We start from the raw sequence: 26,812 nt of genomic DNA on the forward strand, positions 1-26,812 counted from the left end.
GGAACGCATACCCGCGACCATCCCTGACCATCTCTACGCAACACCGTTGCCCAGGAACATGCATCCCGAACACAGCGGAGGCAGCCGACCCACTTCAGGGGAGGCATTACAAAAAAAAAGTGCCCCAACTCTCACAATACGCGGTACACGGACTGAGCCAGGTACAAAGGCATAGACGCCCACGCGGTCAGCGTCGTGGACTACGCCCTCTGTGAGATCGCCGCGGCAGTGATGCAGCGCATTGACGTCACAGGAGCTGAAGAAACGGCCGTATAGCAATAGCCAACACACGTCACAATAATCACGAACTCACACAAAGCCTGTCGTAACTACGCTGCTGGTAGAATTTTGCGAAAGGCGATTTACGTATTAAAGACCTCTATCCTTCTTGAAACGGCAACAATAGCGTTGACATCCGGACACGACTGTCTCGCTGGGAATCTGAGAGCCCACGCCTTGGCTCGAGTGTATATTCACAGAGCCTCACAGCGGGAAAACTGTAACGAGCAAATTGCGGAACCGATTGCAAAACGATTTCACACCACACTACAACACTACAGACTACAGCGCAGGAAATCTCCCCTACCACACAAACCTCTCAAGCGCGCCGAAGCAGTTCCGTGGAGGCAGCTACGGACAAACACCTTTGCTCACGGAACTCTATTCGTTGCACTATATCATGCCAAGTACCCCACACAGTACCCGCTACAATGCCCAGATTGCAATGCTCCGGCCCCGCCACTAGGGTGTGCCAGCTCATGACCGGCAACCCTACAATCCCACACGCCAGACACAACAAGCCTCTCTGTCTAGTGTCAACTCCCGGGACCAACTCGATCTGGTCGTGAGAGGGCGCCGGGCGGCCGCGGTTCACGCAACCCTGGACTGAGGACTCCACCCAACTCCAGGGCTCGTCGAAGGACCCTGCGGTTCACATTTATCTAACAACTGTTTTCTCTCTCTCTCTCTCTTGAATCTCGAGCACCCGTAATACTACTGGCAGAATAGCATTTAGATTTCGCCGCAGTGTTCATATGGATACAAAACGTAAAAATATCACATCTAGATTGTTAATACTTGTCACTACATCGTTCTACTGCAACCTCAGTAGTTAGCTCAGCGACATGATAAGGTATTTTTCTCGAGCATGTAGGAAAGGCAGTCTTTTTTTATGTTAGGGTTAGTGATTGATAGACATTAAATTTCAGCCCTTCAAATTAAATATGAGGATGCGACTAAGAAAACTAAAGAAAGGATAAATGCAGTGGTAACACTATATTCGAATAAAACAACAAACGCGGCCCTTTCACACGAGAAATGAAAAGCTTTATGAATCGTAATCTTATACTTCATGATATTGAGGATGACACTGTCATATATTGAGAACAAATATTGCGACACTTTCACATATTGAGAAAGCCACTTTCTGTGGCTGGTCTAGTTAAGAGATGCGCGGTGGAGCCAGGTGGATCTTCAATAATGGAGAACAGTCGTAGCTTCAGGTAGCAGCTGTAGCTATCACGCATTCTAATTGGAACGTTATTTATGTGTGGCAATGGTATGCCTTGAGTTGTGATGTTCTTTGTTTGTTTGTTCGTTTATTTGCTTGCTGCTGCAGTAACAACAACATTTCAGAACAGAACTTACTGTATGCGCAAATGTAAAGGCGCGATTAAGATTAGCGCTCTTATTTTAAATCACACCAAACTTAAACGCATAAACTGTCACTTTATTAGGAATGAAAACTCCAAACTGGTTTCAGCCAAGCCGCGTACACACGCGACCAACCCTGACAGCTGCACGGCATGTTCTCATTTTCGGATCATATAGGGCAATATAGGATGTGATAAAGTTTAGAAGTTTTGAGCGTACGACGCTTTCAAACATTTTTAATGCATTCGCCAAGGCACAGAATAGAATTGAAATTCGATTTCCGCAGGCTCGCCTCATGCGGCGTTCCCAGAATCAGTGTATAACACTATCCAACAAGGCGGCTTTCGCAACTCTTACGCCAAACTCTACATCAAACGGCTAATAGCATGAAACTTTGAATAGAAGATGACAGTATATCACAATATACTTTGCCGAAATATTTTGAGAGTGAAAGGCAATGTAATATGACGTTTTTGGCCAATCTGTCCTCTCATATAAAAAGAGAAGAAAAATAAGAAAAAAGAAAAACACGGTGTACTGTGCTGTCCCCGTGTGCAGGCTTTAATAAAGCGGAATAAAGCGAGTGCATTCATTCTCACGCAAGGCTTGCAACAAAACCGAATCCGTTCGTAGTCGGCTACCGAAAATGCATTCCACCCATTATTCTTTATTTGTGTTTAGGAAAGTACATGTTCTTCACGTTTCCTGTGCGTCAACTGCTGTTGAAGCAGCAGGTGAAAGCGCTGTGGTAGATTGCATGCTGAAAAACAGTCAAAGCGGTCTCTGGGCCTTTTTTTATTCCATTGCTCTGCACAGGCACGCACGAAAAATGCTATCAAAACGATAAGAATTGAAGCAAGGTTTGGGTACGGGCTAGTTGGTTTTCGATGGTATAAATCGTCACTTACAGCGCATACATAGACGAGGCACAAAGAAGGACGACGAAGACAAGCGCTGACTTCCACGTGATTTTTATTTTGAGAAACAAACATATATATACTGAGACGCCAAGACAAAACCACGCGCAACGAAGATCTGGGCTACGTATGGCGCAAGCGCAGCAGAGTGTGTCGCGGGCAAGTTGATCGATAGTAATAATAATAATAATAATAATAATAATAATAATAATAATAATAATAATAATAATAATAATAATAATAATAATAATAATAATAATAATAATAATAATAATAATAATAATAATAATAATAATCAGCCTAGTTACGCCCACTGCAGGGCAAAGGCCTCTCCCATACTTCTCCAACTTCCCCGGTCATGTACTAACTGTGGCCATGTTGTCCTTGCAAACTTCTTAATCTCATGCGTCCACCTAGCTTTCTGCCGCCTCCTGCTACGCTTCCCTTCCCTTGGAATAACGCCCGTAACCCTTAATGACCATCGGTTATCTTCCCTCCTCATTACATGTCCTGCCCATGCCCCCATTTCTTTTTCTTGATTTCAACTAAAATGTCATTAACTCGCGTTTGTTTCCTCGCCCAATCTGCTCTTTACTTATCCCTTAACGCTACACCTATCATTCTTCTTTCCATAGCTCGTTGCTTCGTCCTCAATTTAAGTAGAAACCTTTTCCTAAGCCTCCAGGTTCCAGCCCCGTACGTGAGTACTGGTAAGACACAGCTGTTATACACGTTTCTCTTGAGGGATAATGGCAATCTGTTGTTCATTATCTGAGAATGCCTGCCAAACGCACTCCAGCCTATTCTTATTCTTCTGATTATTTCAGTCTCATGATCTGGATCCGTGGTCACTACCTGTCCTAACTAGATGTATTCCCTTACCACTTCCAGTGCCTCGCTACATATCGTAAACTGCTGTTCTCTTCCGAGACTGTTAAACACTTTTTAGTTTTCTGCAGATTAATTTTTAGACCCACCCTTCTGCTTTGCCTCTCCAGGTCAGTGAGCATGCATTGCAATTGGTCCCCCTGAGTAACTAAGCAACTCATTATCATGATACTCTTCGTGAATACTAAAACACGCAGCAACAGCCACGTACACAATGAGAGCCGCAGGGCAAGCGTTTATGGGTAACCGTCAGACTCGGAATCGAAAGCCCAAAGATAAACGTAATATAAGAAGCCTTGATTGAATATGTATTTAGTACTGTAGTAAAGGCGCTTGCCATCGCCATGGTAAGCTTCTCGCTCATACAAGAACATTGACGAATGCGTGTTGTTTAAATCTCAGATTAAATCTCAAAGAGCTGCTCCATATAATGCAAGTTATTGCTGAGGAGCCCGCTTTAAAGGCATTACTGGAGATGTAGTTAAACCACGCCGATGTTTATTTGAAGCTGGTTGCATCTGAATGTACAGCAGTTTAACTACCTGGACTAAGAATGAAATTATTATAGCGTAAAATTGTGTCACTGCTAAGAACCTGCCTCTCGAAACAGGACAATAGTTTTCTTTGTTGCGTTAAGCTTCAGTTGCGATTTCTTTAGGAAGCTTTTGCGTTTTCATTGCATTTTCACTGTTGTTGCTCCCTTTGTCACGTCTGCAATTTTAGTCTCATTTGCTGCTTTTTATAGTTCGCCTGTGAAACCACGCTAAAACAAAATTACACCCAGCGACAATATAACTAGCGACAGGTGATAGATTAGAAGACAAGTTGTTTATCTGTGTCCCGACGCTCAACGAAGCTGCAGTGCGCGTGCCTTGTAGGCCATTCTCGAACTGACCCTTTCTAAATATCAGTGTTAACAAAACACTATTCATACAACTCAGCTAAGCTGTTCTGCGCATCCCCATTTCGACATATTTAGCATGATAACATTCCATATAGTTTAAACGAATGCTTTCTTTGGTGCTTCCAAACTTAAGCGCATGAGTAATGATTTAGTAACTTCATCTTCTTGACAGCTTCACTCCATAACGTCATAAATGTTTAGGCTCATTCAGAAGCCATCACACTCACTAACAGTCTGCTCTAAACCAATTTCCTACATTCACGAAAAGCTTATGGAGGTAAAATATTTATTGCAAATTTAAGCGGTACATTACTAGCAGGTTTTGATCGTTTCCCATTCTATCAGATTCCAAAGAAGAAACAGTCGAGCTTCTGCTTTTGTGTTAGCCCTATGGGTCCTTTGCACCTACCTTTACCCTGTGGTGTAAATCATTGGTTCGCATACGGAACTGTTTTACGCGGTTGCCCTCCCTAGTCTTGGTTTTCTAGGTTTCGCTGCAGTTCAGATTTTAGAAGATGAATGTTCAGTGTGATGATAATTAAAGAGGCGTTCTTCCGACAATGGAGGTTGGTCAACATTCCTCAATTGAAAAAAAAAAGTATTTTAAGATCAACTGTTTATCTAGCATTACACCACGAGGTGTACTAACCGAAGATATCACACGACCACGAGGTTTATAGTTTTCAAATTCTAAGAGGGCGCACTCCATTGTTTAAGCATGCATACTTGCACGCAAACAATGGAACTCCGCGATTTCGCAAATTTCATTTTTTTTGCCAAGTAAGGTCGAAATCTTTGCCAGCGTAAGAGCAGGGCAGGGCTTTCTTTTCACATACCTATACGATGAGGAGAGCGAAGGACGCTGTGATGCAGGCCCCCACCAAGCAAGCCCTTGTGCGCGGCGTTATTCGCCAACTATGTTCGCCCCCGCACTTTTTTAAGCTCGTGCTGAGCACCTAAGAAAGGAGAGAGGAAATTGTCATTTGCTGCGGAGTAGTTATCGCGGAAAGCGTTTAGTCACCGCAACATATATTCAAAAGGGCTTGTGAAGCTACACTTATATGCATAATGAAAGATGTACTAGACATGCACAAATAGTGCAGCACAAAATTCAAGGCGAAAAACGAAAGTTGCTGCCTAACGGCTTCTTCGTAACTCGTTTAGTCCCGCGTTAAACCATGCGCACGTGCAACTTAGTTTATATAAGTGTACTTAGAGCAATCCTCTCAGGAGCGGCGTCTAACTTTCCAAACTCAAGGTTAATTTGTAGCATTGAGTAGCGAGAGCGCCACTCCCGGCATCTGCGTGCATTCCTAGTACTCACTTTCACTGTTTTCATCTCCACACCCCTCCCTGCAAACGATGTGGTCCCGTCCGTAGTGGGTTCAGGTCCGACGAGAAGTCATTGATTCGGGAAGACGAATTAGACTGTGGCACGAGGGCAGAGGGGGCCAGGGAAGCCGTGTGCATGCAAGGGCCCTGCTTCTATACTCTTGATAGTGGCAAACCCCCGAAAGAGGGTCGTGCGATCAAGAACGAAAGGAAGCGAACTTGCACTGGGCTTGCCGTGAACACAGGAGAGAGGAAAAAGGGAGAGGATGTATAGATCCCCGCCGTAATAGGCCCCATAAATCAGAATAAATATAAAATGAGGAGCATCCAGGGGAGAACCAAGCGTGCGATGGGAAACCCAACCGGCGCATTCTGCAGAGGTTTGTTGGCAAATTGCGAAGAAGGTGTGGGACGACGGAGTGGCCATCGTTTTTTTATACACACTCGCTACGCAGCCAATGCTGCCGCAGGCCCATAGAGTGAGCAGTTGCGCTGCGGCGGGAAGTGGGGTGGGGGGAGATTCAAAAGTGACAGCAAGTAGCAAGGGAAATTTTACATAGGCGCATAAAGCATAGAACTGGCCCTCTGGTTCTCCGTGGCGGCGCACTGGGACTAGGTGTGGCACTCTTTTAACAAACAATCTCTGTCTATGATGCGGGTAATCTGCCTCGGGGCCTTATCGTGCTAACCAGCGCCGTCCCCTACGTAGACCTACCATAACATGTGCACGAAATCGACGCATGCACATTGGAGTCATCCAATTTCGTGGTGTACACTATTCACGCTGTGGTGTAGATGGCAGGGATGCCACGGCCACGCATAATATGACGCCGCAGGTTCGTTCTTCCCGCACTGCAGGAACATATCCCTACACAACACAGTTCCTTCGCCGGCTCCACTCTTTACCTAACCCTTTGCTTCACCCCAACTTCCTGCGGGAGAGGGAAGCGGGAGCTGCAGCTGGTCACAAACCTCGTTCCACGTGCGCCCTTCAGCCTCATCCATTTTTAATCTCCGCTTCGCCATAAGTTTTAGCTGCACTTTTCCTGCATGCGTGGCCCTCTCTTAGCTTCGTTCTCGCTGGCCCTTGTCTCAAACGATGCTGTTCACCCGCGTCCCTCTAACCTCCTGTCCTCCCCAACTCGCCTCTTTCGCATCTACATGCACCCTTGTGTCTAACTCTACACGAATTCAATTTTCTTGCCAAGACGGGCCAAGAAATCATCGAAAGGGCGATGACCGAGGCCATGAGCTGCGCTCAAAGGGCGAACTAGCTTTCATTATTACATGTTCAAATTTATAGAGTGCTATAAAGGAGCGTGAGCATACTCGTGATGCGCATAGACGAGTAGCAGGAAGATGTATTGACACAATACCAGACGGGAAGGCGTCTTGTATAACACATTCATCTAAAGCGCGCCTAATTCTTGTTTCATTGACAAGCTCTGCTCAGTACAAACGTTCACGTTACCATATCCTAAGCAACACAGGCCTAATCGTAACGAAGGCACTTTTGGCTCGCCTCGTTCACGAAAAACTATGCAACCCAAGAATGCTTCCGTCAAAAGTTCAGTTCGCCCCACCGCACATGAGTTTGCGCGTATCACTGTTGTTCCCCTTCAAAAGCCTTACAGTACATCTGCGTCTGTACAGTAGCGTGCAACGTGAACTGCAACACGGCACCACAGCTCGAAGATGCCCCAAGGCTACACAGTGGCGCCGTCATATGAAACATCCGTTTTTTAAATACCAGCACTCGGAGTGATGTTTAGTTCTCCGGTTTCGTATGTTACCACCGCCGTGCAGTCTTGGAGCCCCTTTAGCCACGGCCATCGTGTTGCTGAGAATATTGCACGCGATTCTACTTTCATCTCAGCTGTCGCATGCTGAACTGGTGCTTCGGTAATGTATCTGGTATTAAGTGTACATACTGCGCGATAGGCAGAGGCAATGATTAAACGCAGAACGACCTAAGCCGCGCGGCCAATTTTAAAACACTGTTTCATAGGCAGTTAGGAATCGGTGTTTGTGCTTCTGACGTTTTTCTTTCAGCGAACGAGGAGAGAAACCCCATACACAACTTAATGAGAGCGTTAGGTGACAACTATATATTTAACATAAACTGCGAAGTGGTTAGGAAGCTTACAGATTGTTCGTGAGAAAGGGAATTCCAGCGGGGCGGCCTGAATGCACCATTTATTTTTTCGCGTTAAGGTATTCAAAATGCTCGCCTGGCATTTGATAGCTCAGCTAAATTGTGTGACAAAACTGCTGTGGCCATTGTTCTGACATAAAATTCTGTTGCTTAAATTTACAGGCGTAAATCTTTTATATCCTCGGCCACCCAACGCATCGCTAAATTCAGCCATTAAAAGTATAACTATGCCGCAATACGCTTGGTTGCACGGCCGGACGAGTACTTGAAGCCACGACATAGAGCAAGCTTAGGTGAAATTTCCTAACTTAATGAGATAATGTGGCTGAATACAAAACCACTACGATAATCTTGAACTGAACTAGGGCAAAGGTTCGGCAATCTACAACTTCTTTCTCTACTCTGTACAAAAACACAGCCTCAGTTGTGACGTGGACGATGACTCAGCAAAAGCAAATAGGAGAACCCAGAAGTTTAGCAGTCAATCCTCCTGCAATTTTAATTCCATGTTACATTATATTCATCTGAAAAGCAATTTCGTGCAGTTGTTTTGTAACGAGGGAAACAAACTTTAAGCTCACGCACACAGCGTGGAGCCCTAATAGTAGAACGGAGCACGTTCGGTGTTTTGGCACTTGAGCGACACCTGCATGGGGCCCCTGAAATGCAAGCAGTTTCGTCTATTCTTCTGTGTTTCGCTTTGAATTTGTTCCTCGTCTCCCCAAACATGCCACGCGGGCGTCTCCTCGAGTTTTCCAAGCCTTGATTCCCCCATTGTTGACTGCGGTCCCCGGTATCCAGCTGCGTCGGGCGGGTGCGGGACCACTGAATATTTAACCAACTCCCAGCCGTGCTTCCGTGCTCATTATTGGCTCGCTGCGTCGCGCGCGACATAGACATTCTCTGACAGCGAGGACACACCGGGACTCTGACGTCCGTCCTTCACAACGTACTTTCTGGGTTATCTTCTTTATTTATGTGCTTTATTGAGAGAGTTGTTTGGAACTCACGCTTTCTACGCGTTGCTTCTCACTTTCTTTCTTTCTTTCTTTGATGGTTTTCGTTTCATCCTTTCCAGTGATAGTGCAAGCACATCTAGAAGCTTGACGTGTAGAGCAAAACGTTTTAGCAAAAAATCAAATAATGTAAGCCTGTAGTTCTCGTCACTTCTCGTACCTTCGCTGTCGTCTTCTTTCTTTGTGTGTGTGTGTCTCCCCTTTTTAAATGGAGCAGTGTACTTGGACCACCTTATTGTTCTCACGTATTAAACACGTCGCGTCTTTTGGGAGCCTGACGCGGCACAAGCGTGTGTAGTACGATGTCATGTCCACATTCGTTTCCATGAAAAAGAGCGCATTAAAAACGTGACTCAGCGCACCACACTGCTTGGCTCATTTTCGCCTTAATTAGCTTGTTCTTTTTGAAGACAATTGTTCGCCCGTGCTTTCAGCGTAATTGGACATATGTACAACTGTCACACTAGTAACCAAAAACATAAACGCGCGAAATTCTGCTAACAAGTTGAAGAAGAGGGATAGAAATAAATTTATAAAAAGCCACGACCAGCTAGCTCTACGGATAGCAGTAAAATAATTTTGCAAGGAGACATATTGAAGAACTGTCGATGATAACTCGCGCAAATATAACAAGCACTCTGAGAAAATTTTATGGGCCTGTGGTACCATTGTAAAAAAAAATGATGTACTAAAGTACCTGCCACATGTGACGACAATTTCTTTCCGCACAAAAGGGTATTAGGTGCAAAGTGAAGCAGACGTTTTCAATTTCTTGCTTCGAACGGACTGAGAGAAATAATGTATACATCCATTTTCCTGCAGTAATGTCAATGACGTCTACTTAAAAGGTCACAGCATGCCCGAGTTTTTCAAAACTACACTAACCAATAAGCGTGGCTCATATATTCAACATCTGCGCCCTCACTAACATTTATCGAATCTGCGAGCCTTCTTACGTTCTCTGACATCGTTGATAGAGCTCATGAAAGCTTCTCCTGTCGGCTTTCCCAACTCGGCGAGCTCATTTCGCAATAAAACAGCGTAGACGCAACTCCATTAATAGCCTAGCGCTGTGCTGCCATAGATATATGAGAGTGGAAAAGGCTGGTGCGTTTGCTGTGAATTGGGAAACTGTTTCCGTCGCTTATCGCCGAACGTATGCCAGTGCGCAGGCATACGTTTTTTATTATGTTGCGAAAAAGAGCGAAGGAGCAATGTTACCACTTTCCAGCCAACCAACTGTTGAGCCTTTTCCACTTCACCGATTCTAGATGAACTGCGGCAAGACAAATTTTATTTCCTTCGCTCGGTTCAATTTATTATTTTTATTTGGATTGCTGAACTACTGAGCCGCGGCTCGGTCACTATGGCCTGCGCTAAATCAACGACTACGCAACAGCACTCTGTGAGAGCCTTCGTACATTTTGCGGTTCTCGAGAAGCATAGCGCTTCAAACACTCGGTCTCTCGTACTGAACTGTGCTGTGCAATCGCCATCACTTATTCTCCTTTACCGGACAAAGGGAACTGAGAATGAGAAAGAAACAATTTCGAAAAAAAGAACGTGTGTGAAACCGTTCGCGCCGGCAAACCGTAATATAATTTATCTTCCATACCAGTGCCCTCGCGAGAGGAAAGGGAATGTTTAAGAACAAAACACCATAACAGCATTAATGAGCCAGTTATATTGTAAAACGTGAGACTCTGGTCCGCTGCTTGCAGTCGCCTGAGAGGTCGCTCAGTGTTTCTCGAAGAAGCACATTTGTCTTGAACTTAGCGCTGGTCGTACGACGTTTACAGTGTCGCGCACTTGACGAAAGAAAAAGCTAAAGTTCAAAGCAGTCGATATTATAAATCACAGTACGTCACCATTTTCCACAATGTCGGCATTCAGAACACTACACAGCCCCTTACACTGCTGCACAGATCTAATATCATTCTTACCATCAATCACAAGGATGCGTCGAGCCGCCCGCGAAGACAAATTCTTATTGTCGCGTAATGCGCGCAAGATGAAAAGGAAAAGTGAGAAACTGAAGCGTAGACAAGAGAAAAGCGCTTAACTCTCGGCTCACAAACAAAGAACAGCCAGACAAGCTTTCACAAGATGGGACTGACGTTTTTTGTAAGTCTGAACCGAGACTCGTGTACATTATTCAAGAAACAGTGCATGTGCGTCACCTATCAGTTCAGCGGAGGTATGTTCTCGCTCACACCGAAAGCAAAATGATACAGCTTCATCTTATCGTTGCCTAAAACGTGAAATTGGCGCTGTCGGAACCATCACTCGCTGTTTAGTTGTATTTCCTTCCGTCCTTCAGGTGCTATGTAATGTCATGTGTCTCGGAAAAGCGGTGAGTATTAATCGCTCATGTTGCAGAACATGCCTTGGGAAAGAGCAAATTAAGGAGGAGTGGGAAGACATGATATGGATGTGGCACACTTCCTGAACTTGGTACTTTGGGTGATAGAAGCAATGAAGGCAGGGAGGTGGTTCTTTTCTTTTAGGGGACGGGATCAAAGAGTTGAGGTAAGCTCTCAAGTGACAAATCGGCACACTAACCTCGGAATCATGGTCACCGCGTGATGAAATATAGGATGGAGGAAGTAGAAATTGGCCCTTATCATAGGGATTACTGTAATAAACTTTATTAAGAATACCTAACCAAGAATTCATACGCTGAAGTTAGGTAAGCAAGCGGTTGATTTCATGGACACAATGGCACGACGAGAATAATTGGATCAAACGAAATGGGTAGGGTGGTTCTGGGTGAACTCAAGAATGTTCTCGAGGGAAGCCTTCCGAGGGTCTTGATGTGAATGCTTAATGCTTTGTTTCAGAATAACTTTACCGGGGCAGCCGCAGATGAGAAATTGCGTTGTAATAACCCTAACATGCTATCAGCGTAGTTGCATATGATTTCCACATCTAAGTTCTTTGAAAGGCTGTGTTATGCGAACACCAAGGTATTTATATGAAGCGACGCTTATGAGTGGCGCAGTATTGGAAACATGGACTTCTTGGTTAGAATACGTTAGATACGCCTGTATCTGCACTTAGTTACGTTGAGCTTCATTAGCCAATCGCAACACCACGAATAAATGTTATCCAGATATTTTTCCAAAACTGCGTTGTCAGAAGAGTTAGTGATTGTTGGAAAAACAGCGGAGTCGTCAGCAAATAGTTTGATAGCAGATTGAATTTTAGTAGTGATGTCGTTAACATACGAGGGCGAATCAGAAAGCCGTTTCCCCTATTTATTATTAGCCAAAATAAGGTACATAGAGGTAATTACAAATATAAGTAATATGCCACCTACCTTACGTTATTTTTTCACATAGCCTCCCCACCGGTTGAGACCATTTGTCCCATCGCAATGCTAAATTTGAGATGCCCCTATGTCACGTTGTCGTCAGTCAGCGACGCACTCACTGTCATGCTAGGCTTCACGACCTTTTGCGAACTCGCAACACCACCACCTAAAGCTTCTCAAAGCGAGCCACCTTTCCCCATACGTTATCTGTATTTCCCTGGCGCTATTGATGGGAGTTCGTCGCTTGCTCCATAGAAAACGAATCATACATCGTTGCTAGCACGCCGTAGACATGCGAAGGACAACCGCCATCTTCAACAACTGACAGCAGCGCCAAGCCGCGGAGCCACCTACTGATAAGACCTGGCCGCCTAAGAAAGCTCCACCACTGGAAATGGATATGTTGACTTTGAATTTGCTGCCGTAATGTGGCTAGAAAAAAAGCGGCAAAGACTTTTTCATTCGCCTCGCAGATTGGAATCAACAGTGGCCCCACAACGGAGCCTTGTGGTACGCCGGAGGCCATACGAGTTACTCTGGAACCAAAGCCATCAGCAAACACACATTTTGTGCGATCGAAAAAAGATTTATTCCAGTTGATGATGTTGGATAGATGTTAGGCTTGTTTAGTTTAGAAAAACATCAATTCGTCTGAAACTCAATCAAAAGCTTTAGCAAAATCTAGAAGAATGCAGTCTATCCTGAGGCCAATCATAAAGAGCCCAAAACAAATCATTAGTAAAGGACAAGCGTTGTCTTTCGCAACAGAAAATTTTCATAAAACCGTGTAGACAGGAAGTGAAAAACGAACTATATTCAAGGAACTCTACCAAATTTGGGTACGTCTTCCCACGGCTCACGGTGAACTAGCTGACCTCCAACGTGTAGTTGGCATAACGCGTCGGGAGAAACGCAAATCACGGATTAGTGGTTAGACAACATCGCATATAAATTGCTTTCTATTCGTATGCGATATATGCTATAGAACGCCTATTTTCGATACACGTTACGTTTCGTTTCCATTTGACATCGACCACTCTGTCACACTCCAGCACTCGCCGCCGCAAAAGAAAAAATTCGGCAGAACACATCTTCTGATAACTGAAGACGGTAATATCTCTAACATCGAAACAACATGGTGCCACGACGTATTGCCACCGTCGACACGAATTATGTATCAGGTGTGTACTGCAGCAGGACTCCTCGTCTGCATTTTACTAAGAACACTCGGTGCCATCTGGCGGCGGCGCAGCAAAGCCTGCGTGTTTCCTCATTTGATGTATGGCACGCTGATACTTGGGAATGGCGAGAAAGGCGGTATTAGCAAATTGGACTCCTCTCTCGCTCTTCTTTCTGGACACACCGCGCCATCTATTGGCACATTAGAGAAGTCCATTCGTGGCCTCGCACACCCAACGGCACACACTCAGTGAACCTAGTTGGTGAGTGGTTCATTGAATAGCGGCACATACCCAGTGCATTTATTGCACTGCTCGCACGTTGGTTCGATTGTGCCCAGCATCGGAGAAATTTAAACTACCTTTTCTGTAGTTGTAGAGTGGAACATTCACAGTTGCACATACCTAGTTACTCAGGTTGGCATCAAAAGCGTTAATTGAAGAGTGGTAAAGTCCGACTGGCACGTACCCAATGTTACAAGTCGGCGTCAAAGCGTTTCGCTGAAGGGTGGTACCTACGCTGTCTCGCATCCACAGTTCAAAGTATCATTCTCTGCCAATTCACCAAAGCGCTCTTTAATCTGCACACTCATAGCACTGTATATGCGCGTGTTTTTACATTTTCAGCTTTTAAATGCAGGCGTCGGGTAGGAAATTGAATTAGGGACCCATTTTCTTGGCAAGATACTGTCATAGGTACAGAGACACCGTGACAGGTCTAGTTATGAAGTTAATTATGCCACGAATCAGTAAATACTAATTTCGTATTTTCTGCCGAAAGGCATGTTTTGTAGGAATATAAACATGTGCAGTTATCTCCTAATAAGACCGAAATACCTGATTTCCAATGCAACGGACGCTCAATGCACGTCTAATTTGCATGCAAGCGAATCAGAATATTCCGCCATTTCCATATTGTTGAGTCAAACTGCACACTTCAGTCGGTTGTTTGTGTTTCCTTTACATATTTCTTTTACCTGAAAATTAGTTTGTCTTTGCACTTCTGTGTTCATTTATGTTACACTTCTGAGCCTCTCCTTTTGGGATGCAACATTGCCACAAGTTTGAATGGCACTGGTCATCATGCTCACTAACAATCATTGATGGTTCTTGCTATCATCATCACCATCATCATCATCATCTACATTATTATTATTATTATTATTATTATTATTATTATTATTATTATTATTATTATTATTATTATTATTATTATTATTATTATTATTATTATTATTATTATTATTATTATTATAATGAGTACCTGACACTTTCAGGTACTCATTCTTTCCACAGACTATACGCAATTGGAACGCTTTGAACGTGGGCTCTGTTAATAGTTCATCACTAACTGCTTTTATCACGCTCGTTGAAAACGATCTACTTACATCTCAGTAATTATTTTTGTTTACTGTCAGTATCACTTGGTTACTACCTTTGTTTTGCATTTTAACACATTTATCTGCCCAACCCAAATCTTGCAGCGTGAACCTGATTGTATATTTTTTTACTGCTACTGATGTATAAGTTTATTCTGTATATTAATGTGTATTTCCAAACCGTTATTATTGTCATGTTTGTATGTCAGTGTACTTTTTTGAATGCCCTTTCTGTTACGACCCCTGACGGGATTGACAGTATTGAATAAATAAATAAATAACATAAATAAATTATTATTATTATTATTATTATTATTATTATTATTATTATTATTATTATTATTATTATTATTATTATTATTCGTCACCATCATCATTATCAGCTTATTTTTATGTCCACTGCAGGACGAAAGACTCTATCAGTGATCTCCAATTACCCCTGTGTTACGCTGGCTGATTCCAACTTCTACCTGCAAATTTCCTCATTTCGTTACCGCACCTAAATTTTTGCCGTCCTCGACTGTGCTTCTTTTCTCTTGACACCCATTCTTCCCCTTCTATATAAACGTCCTATGTCCGAAGTTACTCAAAGTAATTGGACCTGGGATTGTAAAAAAAGAATATAGAAACATATTATTGTTTAATGTAAAAGATGAATGTCTATAAAATGCACAGTTCGACCTGAATATTATTGTCTATTGATGATTAAGAAATAACACGACCCATATAAAACTAACTTATTCTTTATTAAAGCGTCCGGTCCGAGACACCACCTTTGAAGTCCGCTCACAAGCACGTGCAGGAAACGTTGCTGCCGCAAAAACGACATCTGCTCTAATCTCAACACGCTCGACAAATTCAGGAACACAACGCGAGCGACTTTCCTATAACCTCCCCTTCTTGCGTCCCCTTCTTACACCCCCCCCCCCCCGATACTATTTCACCCCCTTCCAAATTGCTGTCAGGCCCCCACAACAATCACAGGGGAAGGAAACAGATGCCAGAGCCAACTGCCCGATACTCCTGTTTGACAGGAGTGGGGTTGGGGACTGCTACAATGGGCACATAGACTTCCCCTCAGTACCCTAGGTTTCCTCACTTTGTTCGTCATGCTGCATGGGGTCTCGGAGTTATGCCCCGTCCCTAGTCCTCTGAAGCTTCCCAAACTCAATAGCGACAGGCCAGCAGTAGCAGGATCAAGCAAGCAAGCATAGGCGCACGCACCGTGGCTGGCACTCAGTTTGATGGGATCTATTCTGGCTTCATTTGGGACCAGAAGGAAAGAGGGAAGGCATATGGAAAGAACGCAAGGCAGCGAAGGAGCGTCGTGGGGAGCATAGAGGGAGGGAACACCGAACGGCTCTGGAAGCCAAGAGCACTTCCCCGCTGAGTCTGCTGGAGGACTTACCAGGTTCTCCTATTGTGTCGCCAACAGCTTCGCAATAGCGGTGGAGTGCGCACTGACGAGAAGGGGGATCTAATCTGCCTACGTCGCATACCAGAACCGCACGTACAAGTGTCACGGAGCCACCACAGTTTATAATTCATTCACAGTCAGTGAGGTTGCACCCGCTACCGCAGACACCCGACCTTTCGCTTCTCTGTGCACCCCTGGCTCCTTTTATTTCTTCTCCACGCAGCTCTGTTCCCTATACATCTTCTATGCCCCGCCTCTCTAATCTGCATCCAACAGTTCTGGCTGGCAGGAGGGATGCGGTGTGTGGCCCACCGTCTTGGAGAAGCCATCGTTTACTGCTACTGTTGCCACCAAGATACGGGAAGGTGCAGGGAAATGTTTGGCGCTAGCGCCATAATATCGGGCAGAAAAGGGGACACTGAAGCAGAAACTAGAGGAAGCAGGGAAGCCATCACCGCTATTGTAACCGCTGGTAGCGGGTGAAACGATGTTGTGCAGCGCTTACGTAGTTCGCCGTAACCTGTATTGAAACAGCGAGCTGAAAAAAAGTGATGCGTCTTTGGAAGGGCACTACACAATGACAAAGATCTTATCCAGCCCGACCTATCATAATGAGTTACAGTGGATGTCAGTTCTTAGCTTATGAACGCAGGAAATTCGTTTCGGCAATCTGTAAATAATGGCTTGTTCGATGCTCTCGCAACACGGCGAATGGAATTCATGAACTAAGTGCGCCGAACGCACCGGTCCTTTACTCTGGTCATTGTAATTACTTGATATTACTCTTGCTTATGACAATTTGTTGTAGTATAAACGCCTGGATTTTACGGTCTCTAAATATATAGAATTTACGTACTACCAAACTCATATACGGCCGAAACATTTAGGTCTTAGAACTTGGAGCGCATTTTTCCGCGTATGTTCCGTGTTTGACAGAAGCTCATCTGCAACGCACGTGTGCCTATCCACTCGTAAGATTCAACACTACCGAAACCACCGCTGAGTCCTACTTTTAATTTTTCTATTTTCTTGTTTTTTCACTAAATTCATAGCGCTGAACAAAAGCGTCTTCATCGGACGATCGTGCGCGCCTCGCAACAACAGCAGACAACTCCCTTGCCATTCCTGCTCCAGCAATATGTTACTGTTCCCCGCAGATACGATAGACAGGGAGTGCAGTGCCTGAAGATGGTGAGTTCCTGAGAGATGAGCTCGCGTGCTTTCCGTCCTCCTCTCTTACAGATCCCTGTACAAAGCATTGTCATTGGTGTTTCAATTTTGGAAGCCGCTTTCCCCCGTCGTTCATCGCAATCGGTCTGTTCGCGGCCCGTTCCTTTTCTCTTCAGAACTCCTTTTCTTTTTTTCTTTTTCTTCTGGTGCGTTGGTGTTCCCTTTGCCAGCTCGTGGACCATTACCCAAGGGCGCGACGACAAAACGCGGAATCGGACGCCTTCACCCCAAGAATAGGGGGTGGCTCATCTTGGTGTGAAAAGGAGGGACAAGCCGTAACGGGACTCTAATGCTACACGCTGCTCGCGGATCAGCCTGATCGAGGCGAATTCATAGTTTACAATTCATATGCCGCAGTGAGGGCGGGAGTAATGAAAAGAGTCTCGCAAAAACCTAATAAGTCTTTGCATGATTTACTTACATTACCGTTGGCCTCATTACCACCCTTTTGAGAGAAAGCGGAAACCAGAAGAGGTGATGACGACATGGTTTGATTGCATTTAATGTTTGAATACCTGTTGAATTAAATCCACATTTAACTATTTTACTGTAGCCGAAGACAAGTAATTGCGATGAGCGGGAGGATGGCAATGAAAGCGTGTTTGAATATGAAGGTTCTTAATTTTGACCTGCGTTGTGTCCAGAACGACTGAAAGGGCTTCATACAACGAAAACAACGCAGCACAACAAGGAATGGTGCGTTCCTTTCGCCGGTCTCTTCCTTGGTGTGTTCCATTATTTTCGTTGTATGAAGCATGTACTAAATAGCCTCGCAACAAGTATCATTAAGGTTGAAAGGGTCCTTCTAAAGAAGTGTACCTTACTACTGCAGCAATAAAGCCAACTGAGGTTCGGGATAACACAGTTCCAGTATCTGTGGGTGGTAGTGGTGGTAATGGTGGTGGAGGTGGTGCAGCAGGCACAGTTAACTGGGCATACATAGGTCACAATTGTTCCTCCTGATCCTCCTGTGTGTTGAGATCAGGGGTACGTTACACGTACGTTGTCGAAGAGCCCCGTGCCTCGCATGAAGGCAATCAGCACTCGTTGCACTGTCTTCCTGATTGCCGCAGGACCTCCGAGGAAAACGACGTCTTCAAAGGTCCTGTGCGAAAGACCATTCTCCAGTACTCCGCCTAACCTCCTTTCAGTTTGTTTCCATAACAAGACACCGCTCCGCTAATCAGTGTTAATGCTGACAATGAATCTTGCGTAGCCTGTTTAAAGGGATTTTGAAACAATTTTGACAGTTTTGTACAAACGTACTGAGTCGTCAGAGTAGGTTCTTCTGATCATTAATTGACGCATCTAAGTGCTCCGCGTAAAGCGTGTAATTTATTATAAGGTTTTCAAAATGTACATCGCTACCGATTGCAGCACACTGCTCGGCGGGATTTTCAGGCGCCCCTACCCTTATGATGTAAATCACCCAGTTGACGTCACTTGGGCGAGCTATCCGATTGCCTGCCCAGGGCGCGCCATCGATAATTTTTCCACCTTTATGGTGAACAGATGATATTCGTAATAGTTGGGATGTTAGTAAATTTGTTTCTTTAAAAAAGAAAGTAAGAGCAAGAGAATGCACAAGAACAATTTCTCACTACATTTAATCACTTCCGGCACACAGCAAGCGTCACCTGCTTGGGTTACAACGTGCTCCATTTTGACGAGAGCTCCGCGGTCAGTGTCGGTCTGTCTTTTCGCAAGCACTATGGTTCTACTTTGTTGCGTTGTGGGCTGCAAGCATAGCGACTGGCAATATGTCAAGCTGCGACATCGTGTCCGTCTGCAAGGCAGCAGACAAGCGGAGTGGCTGCAGCGCATCTGACTGTCGCTATCCGATCGGCGCCAGAATTTGAGCGTCTGCGGCCGTCTCTTTACACTGTAGGATTACTACCACAATAGCGTTTCGCGAGTCTGGTATTCGGACAAACGCAAACGAGAGGACAGGGCCTGGCCGCTTGACTTTGCCATTTCACGGGATGAGCAGAAGCGCAAACATGAATGATCTGCACGGTGCAGCCACCTGGTAGGACAGAGCTCAACCAAACACAGTAGCAGTAACCGGAAGTTGAGTACACGACGTTCTATCATCACGCAGAGCCAGTGAAGGCGGAGCTTAGCCCCGATCACTCTGTGAACGAGTTGAGGAGAAAATGCATGGCTATGGAGGAGGGTAACTTGTAATCGTCCGTAGCTCTTTTAATATGAGACGCTTCACGTAAGTTGGGGTGCGAATGATTAACTTTAGCTGTATCCTACGCGTCTGCAAAATTTATCCGAAACGTTTTAGGGGCCCTTTAATAATTTGTTTTTATGTGAAGCTTTTTGTTGCCTCTTTACCCCACTATGTAGGTGCTGGGTGCTGGCTGCTGGATGTTTCATTGTTGCGGATCATACAATTTGAGTCACTCGGTATATACTATAATAGACAATTTGAGGCATTAGATACGTTGAACACAGCATGTGCTACTGCGAATGTACGCTAATGGAACATTCGGCCTACTTTGTATGGGAACATTCTTGGCCATCCCTCCAAAATAGTTATATGCCACTGGTTGGTGACGCTGAGGAGTTACCCGAATGAACAAGTATAACAAGAGGAAACATGTGAAGAAGTCAGCCGCGGAAAAGCGAACAAGTCAGCTACAGAGAAGTGACGAAGTCGGCATCAAAAGCAGCTGATTGCTGATAAAGAAGTGAAGTGAACCAAATGAGAACAGAGCATGCATTGAGTGAAGAGCGCTGATCTGTTGATGTTGATTCCTTTGAGCTGCGCAGAAGTGAAGAAGGAGTCGGTAATAAGAGCAGCCGAGCTTGGAGAGAGAAGGGCAGAAATTTGGATGAGATCATTCATTGAATGGAGCATTGAGGCACGTATACATAAATTTCAGCAAACATCAAAATACTTTCACTCCTAACCGGTTCCCAAATATACGTCCGGAGATGTTTTCTGTATTACTCTTATTGACGTAGGGTCACTGGGCACATAAGTACCGAGTAAAACCATGTGACAGGAAGTGTCAGCCAAACACCAAACATGTTCTAAAATAATGTACTCAAAGAGTTCAGAAAATGGCACCGGCTTCAGGCTTGTCAGAACAGAATCTGTGGACATAGCTAGGGCGTGAGAGACGGTTTCTCATGGCCAGAATCCATTCCATATTACTACTGCTTTAAGCGTCAACTTATCAAAGAATTTGGGTCGTGAATATCTCATGGGTTTAGCACGCTGTTAAAAGCAAGCGCGCTGATGCTGCGCCAAAAATACGCTACCTAAACGTAACACGTGGTGGTCATTTCAATTAAAGTACAAAGGAACATCGCCAAGGAAACGTTACGCTGCTCCTTGAGTAATCTCGTAAACGTAGGTAAACTCAACGAACTTCTAGGTCCGCCCACGTGCCGTGCCTATTAGCGGATTTTTTTTTTTGTGAACGCTGCTGGAAGGTACATAAGAGGTTCCTCCGTTATAGTTGCAGCAAACTTTAAGTTGATATCAGGAACGAGTCAGAAATGAGTGTTAATAAACTGTTGGTTGCAGCAACGCTGTACCATGAGCACAATGTTAGACGCTACAAGCAGAGTCTTTAGCGTTGAATCTGCATTGCACATACTCGGCGAAGTTGGCACACGTTTTGTGGCATCACAAAGAAAAAAACCGGCTAGGCGAACATGTAGTCAAGCGTGACTGAGAAATTTTAATACATCTTTTTAAGGCTGGTATTTCCAGAGGTTCATGCTTGAGAGACTTATGTCTTTGAGAAACTTCTGCTTCTTTCCTCAAGGGCCTGGAATGAATGAACACTACCACTAAATTAAATGACTTCGGTTTCGCTTTGTTCCGGAAGCGCCCATTCCTCTTCGTGCTTCTTTCGAGCAGCCACATCAGGGTTTTTCATAGCAACACATTCATGAATTGTCAGTTTTGTGTGCAAACCTTTACAAAACTATCCTAGCAAAACCCTAAAATTGGTTTCCATGTGTGCTAATAACGAACAGAATAAGTCACTACTGATTCTTAAGCAGCCACTTTCATTTAGGTGGAATATATTGGCTGAGAACTCAAGGCAAGGTGCTAAGATAACAAAAAGATCATAAATAAATATGACGCAAGCAGAAAAAACTGAACGCAACGTTCTTTTTATAAGTCACAAAAGCAGCACAGAAATTGATGTACTTGCCAAGGAAAGAATGGATGGAAGTGAAGAATAACGACGTGTTTTTAGCGAAGGAGTTTCACATCCATTCGGCGTATTTAAGACAAACGCAAAGCTTGTGAAAAAAATAAAGCGACGCCGTAATTTATTCACCGTTTGTGCTAGTCTTCATCCAGAGTTGCGGCCACTTCTCTGGCCAGTACAGGAGTCACTAAAGCTGCACAGAAACTGAACCATTTGCCAATGAAAGAGTGGAAGCGGGCGTGAAGAAAACCAACGTGTTTTTAGACAAGAAGGAATTTCACAGCCATTCGGCGTAGTCTATACAAACGCAAAGCTTGCGAAAAAAGAAATGAAGCGACGCCATAATTTATTCACCGTTTGTGCGAGTCTTCATCCAGGGTTGCGGCCACTTCTCTGCCCAGTACAGATGAGAAATGCGCTAATCAAGTATGCATGAAGAACCATCACCCCAGTGTACGTTCTTTGCCTGCCTGAACGCATTTATCTCTTACTAATTCTACTGGTTCTGCCGTTTCTCTTTCCCTACTCTTAAAGTACAGTGACGTGCGATGTACGCACACTTCTTTCGTGATAAACAGTCATCCGCGCGTGATCTATTTACGAAGACATTTTACCATGGCAAAATTAACAAAAATTTCTCTTCGCATGCGTTGTTCAATTCCCCACCGGTTAATTTCTTCAACGTTTCTTTTTTTGTGTGTGGTTGTAAGTTTGAGCGGCCACTCTGAGATGAAAGGAAGATGCTAGCTCATCCATCTGACGCGTCGTTGGGGTATTTTAAGGCTGTGCGCGCAGAAAGGATACCCATCGAGAATATTGAGAGCGTGCGTGTGTGTGTGCGTAAGTAGAGGGAAAGGGCGGGGAATGTGGCTATAGGGTCTGCACATTCTTCCGGTTGATCCCCCGCATTTTCTTTTGCACTGCCCCTTTAGCCGAAACTGACGAAATTTATGAATCATGGGTACATGGCGAGATAGTATCAGTGCGACAATGACACTCGTCTCTCTTTACAGCCTTTCTGGCACACTACATCTCAAGTCACGGTACCAAGAACTTATGAAAAACGGCAGCACCGACACACACGCTGACAGAAGAAGACACGACAAATGAGCACTTGTCTGCTGTTTCTTTGTCTGTCCGCCAGGTGTTCTTGTGCTATGGTTTAGGTGGGCAGGCCTTAATGGGCTATAAATTGAAAGATTAGAAGCTGTGTGCATCCGGCTACTCCATTTAACTGCTATGCAAAAATAATTTAATAGGGGTAAACTTAATTCAGTTACGATAAATTGTTACGCACAAAGTTACGCACAAAGACACATGAAATATACACCACAAGCGTCGACTTCCAACTGAGTTTACTCTGTAAACTGCCCAAAGATATGTTCAAGGTCCCCCGAATGGCGTGAGGTTCCCCTGGTGGATAATCATTTACGCACGGCTTGCTGCACATGAAACAGGGGACACTACGTATCAATTTTGAGCTGGTGCTTTTACGAAGGCAGGTCTGTTTTGCAAAAACTGAATTGATGGAGTGCTAACACACTTGCCTCCTTATTTTCGATAAAGAATGTCTCGAAGATTTCCTTCGTTAATTTTTCCCTGTGTGATTTTAAGAATGTAGGGCAGGATAGATCTTGGTCACAGCCACGTACATCTTTCGCAATTATCACCTAAGTGACCACATCCATGGTTGCGTACAGTCAAGCAGTGTTCTCAGTGAGCCATGTGCGCAACTATTGTGGCGGTCCCTTAGAAGACCATTGAAGAATGCGTGGCCGTAATTCAGATCTAGACCGCACGGCATTCATAAAACGAGGGAGGGACAAGTTAACGAGCGCACTCATCGAGGCATTTTTTTATCAAAAAACGGCGAAGGGAGGGGGAGGGGGGGGGAGCGTTAATACTCCATCGATTCATTTATCGCAAAGCGAACTCGACTTCCTAAAAGGACATGTTTATAAATGGATATTTAGTGACACTTGCATGTGTAGCAAGCTACATGTTAATGATAATTGGCAAGGGGATCTTCACGCTATCGGATGGATTTTGAAAATATGTGTGTTTAGTTTTCAAAATAAATTAAGTTTGAAGTTGGCGCTTGCGGTGTACATTTGATGTGTTTTCGTCTGCTTGTTGTTTTCGCCCCATTGCATAAAGATTAACGACATCTACTAAGGGCAGGTAGTGACCGCGGATCCAGATCATGAGATGGAAATAATCAGAAGAATAAGAATGGGCTGGGGTGCGTTTGCCAGGCATTCTGAGATCATGAACAGCAGGTTGCCATTATCCCTCAAGAGAAAAGTGTATAATAGCTGTGTCTTACCAGTACTCACCTCCGGGGCAGAAACCTGGAGGCTACCGAAAAGAGTCCTGCTTAAATTGAGGACGACGCAACGAGCTATGGAAAGAAAAATGATGGATGTAACGTTAAGGGATAAGAAAAGAGCAGATTGGTTGAGGGAACAAACGCGAGTTAATGACATCTTAGTTGAAATCAAGAAAAAGAAATGGGGGGAGGGGGCATGGGCAGGACATGTAATGAGGGAAGATAAGCGATGGTCGTTAAGGGTTACGGACTGGATTCCAAGGGAAGGGAAGCATAGCAGGGGCCGGCAGAAAGTTAGGTGGGTGGATGAGATTAAGAAGTTTGCAGGGACTACATGGCCACAATTAGTGCATGACGGGGGTAGTTGGAGAAGTATGGGAGAGGCTTTTGCCCTGCAGTGGGCGTAACCAGGATGATGATGATGATGATGATGATGATGATGATGATGATGACACATTTGTACATGTATTTCATTGCATTGAAAGCTGTTCCTTAGAGTCTCCCAACTAGCCATGACCCAATAATCATCGCAAGTTACAATGTATGATTGTTCATAGCCCAAAGTTATGCGTAGCTATTGCCTGTGCTGAAAGTCCAGCAACGCCTGCCCTATGCCTCCTCCGCCTCAGAAACGAACGGGGCTTAGAACTTGCTCAATAAATTCTAAAGATACAGCACTGCGATTTGTCATGGTGTCGACCTAAGAAGCCCCAACAGTCACAAATATCAAGCATAGATTCACAATTCCGAGAAGCGTAGTCTGCGAATATAGGGGCCCTATAACGAAAAACAATTCTCATATGTTTTATTCCAATCTCCTCAGGTCAAATTTGCGTAACCGTCGACGAAAGCACCGGGCGGTGACCCGCAGGGTTGTTTAAAGAGAGGAATCGAATGCTTTGCTAGTTTATAGGAGGTCACTTTTGTTTGCTTTAAACACGAATAACATTGCCTACACTGATAGGCTTGTCTTATGTACTTGGCTGATTAGAGGCAATGAGTATGGCTCAAGTGGAGAGGGATTCGATGGGGCAGAGCCAGTGCACTGAAAATCAATAACCGGATGAAGAGTGTGGTGCGCCGTCTGCGATTGGTCTGCTTTCCCTTACTTAGCTTGGGGTGGCTCGCCGACAATCGCGGCGGCATGCAACGAAAGGTTAAGAGTGCCGCTAGAAAGGATCTTCAGCAAAGAAATGTTGACTGAGCAAGGTCGTCAACGTACCCAAAATGCTCGAAAATGTTACACAGCTACGCACAAAGTATTATTAGGCTCTCCGGCAGGTGCGAGTAGTCAGTGCTTGAGCGATCGGCGGCAACCATCTTTTATTCCTTTCAGAACGGGCAGCCTGCAGCTATTTAAAAAAAATTCAGTTTTGTTCGGCATAGTATTGCATCTTTAAAGCGTACACGTCACATTGACGCGGTGAATTCTTGCGGTTTTGTGACGTCGCTTGACAGGCAGGTGAAGTGGGCGCAGCCCAAAAAGTTTTGACCAATAGCCGAGGTCTAATGGCTAAAAGGCGTCGAATCAGAAATAACAATTTTTCTTTTGTTCTTTGCAGTCATGCATAATCAGTGTGTTCACATCATATCAGATGGGGAGTTACCGTGGTTCTCGTGACGTCACGTGAGAGACAGGTGAAGTGGGGGTGGTTAAAAAAAAGTTGTTGGCCAATGGCGGAGGGATTATTGCATAATTCGAATCGAAATACTTCGAATAGTTTTACGTTATAGCGCCCTAGCTTTCTTTCGAATTTACACATGGCATGCCGTTATTAAACGCGACACACAGTCGCTCACATTACTACGGATATATAGTGGCCAATGAAGTTGTTCACATATTCTACACAACTGTCCACGTTCGAGCGACGCTTCGTCTTAAGTGTGTGCACAGCTCAAAAACATGAAACTTACAACCGTTACAGCACGCAATGACATGTTTCAAAGTAGGGCTAAAAGAATTGCCGCACATTACCAACGTTCTCCTGATTGGTCAAATGAATCAGAACTCACATTCAAGTATCGCATATTGAGGAACGCACAGAGTTGCGACATTTCTAGTCCTGCTCATTTCCTAGTGAGAGTGCAGTAAGGCCACTACCGTACATCGTCAGCGCTTTGCAATGAGTGGCATGTAAAGCCCTTTCTTCAGAGGAATTGTATGGTTACCTAGTCTCTTTCTCTCATTGCTATGTAATATTCTATGTAATATTACTCTTCAAGAACATCAGCTGAAGTGGGACAGTGGAGATCAAAACAATATGAAAATTAGGAGGCATAGATGCACAAAGAAAATCTGACCTTACAACCCACTCTGTTGTTTCTGGTTAGAGTGCTCCTCCTCACATGTAGGGTAGCAAGTGGGAAAAAATCTATTTAGCCTTCCTGCCTTTCGTTCCGTCCTTCTCTCTCTCTCTTCTGGCTAAAGAAGCACCCGCCCCGATACCGCACTACACACTGCGAGTCTAACGGCGCCCACAATGTGATAGCTGCAGCTTGTCTTGGAATATTAGGCAAAAAAATTTATCTTCTTTACAATGAACGTGCAACCAGAATTTGCCACCAACTGGAATATACACTTATACGCAAGTCATAATTAACATGCCGTGAACGCAAACTCTACAAGATCTTTGATGTAATAGTTCTGCGGAAACCCGCAAGGTGGAGAGAAGTAATTAATAAAGGGAAAATCGCACTAATAAAAGCATAACTATTACGTCAAAACTTTGCCTTTGCTTCGAGTTGTTGACAAATTTGACTTCGCCCTGCCCAGTTAGCCGCCAGGATAGCTCGGATGATAGAGTGGCTGCCCCAGAAAGGCCCGGGGTTTGACTGCCGGACCAGGACGAATTTTGTTTAAATTACGAGGCTTTTCTTTCAAGGAACCCGTATGGGTTTCAACTGTAGCAATTGATAC

The sequence above is a fragment of the Dermacentor variabilis genome, chromosome 5 (assembly GCF_050947875.1).
Source record: "Dermacentor variabilis isolate Ectoservices chromosome 5, ASM5094787v1, whole genome shotgun sequence".
NCBI lineage: Eukaryota > Metazoa > Arthropoda > Arachnida > Ixodida > Ixodidae > Dermacentor > Dermacentor variabilis.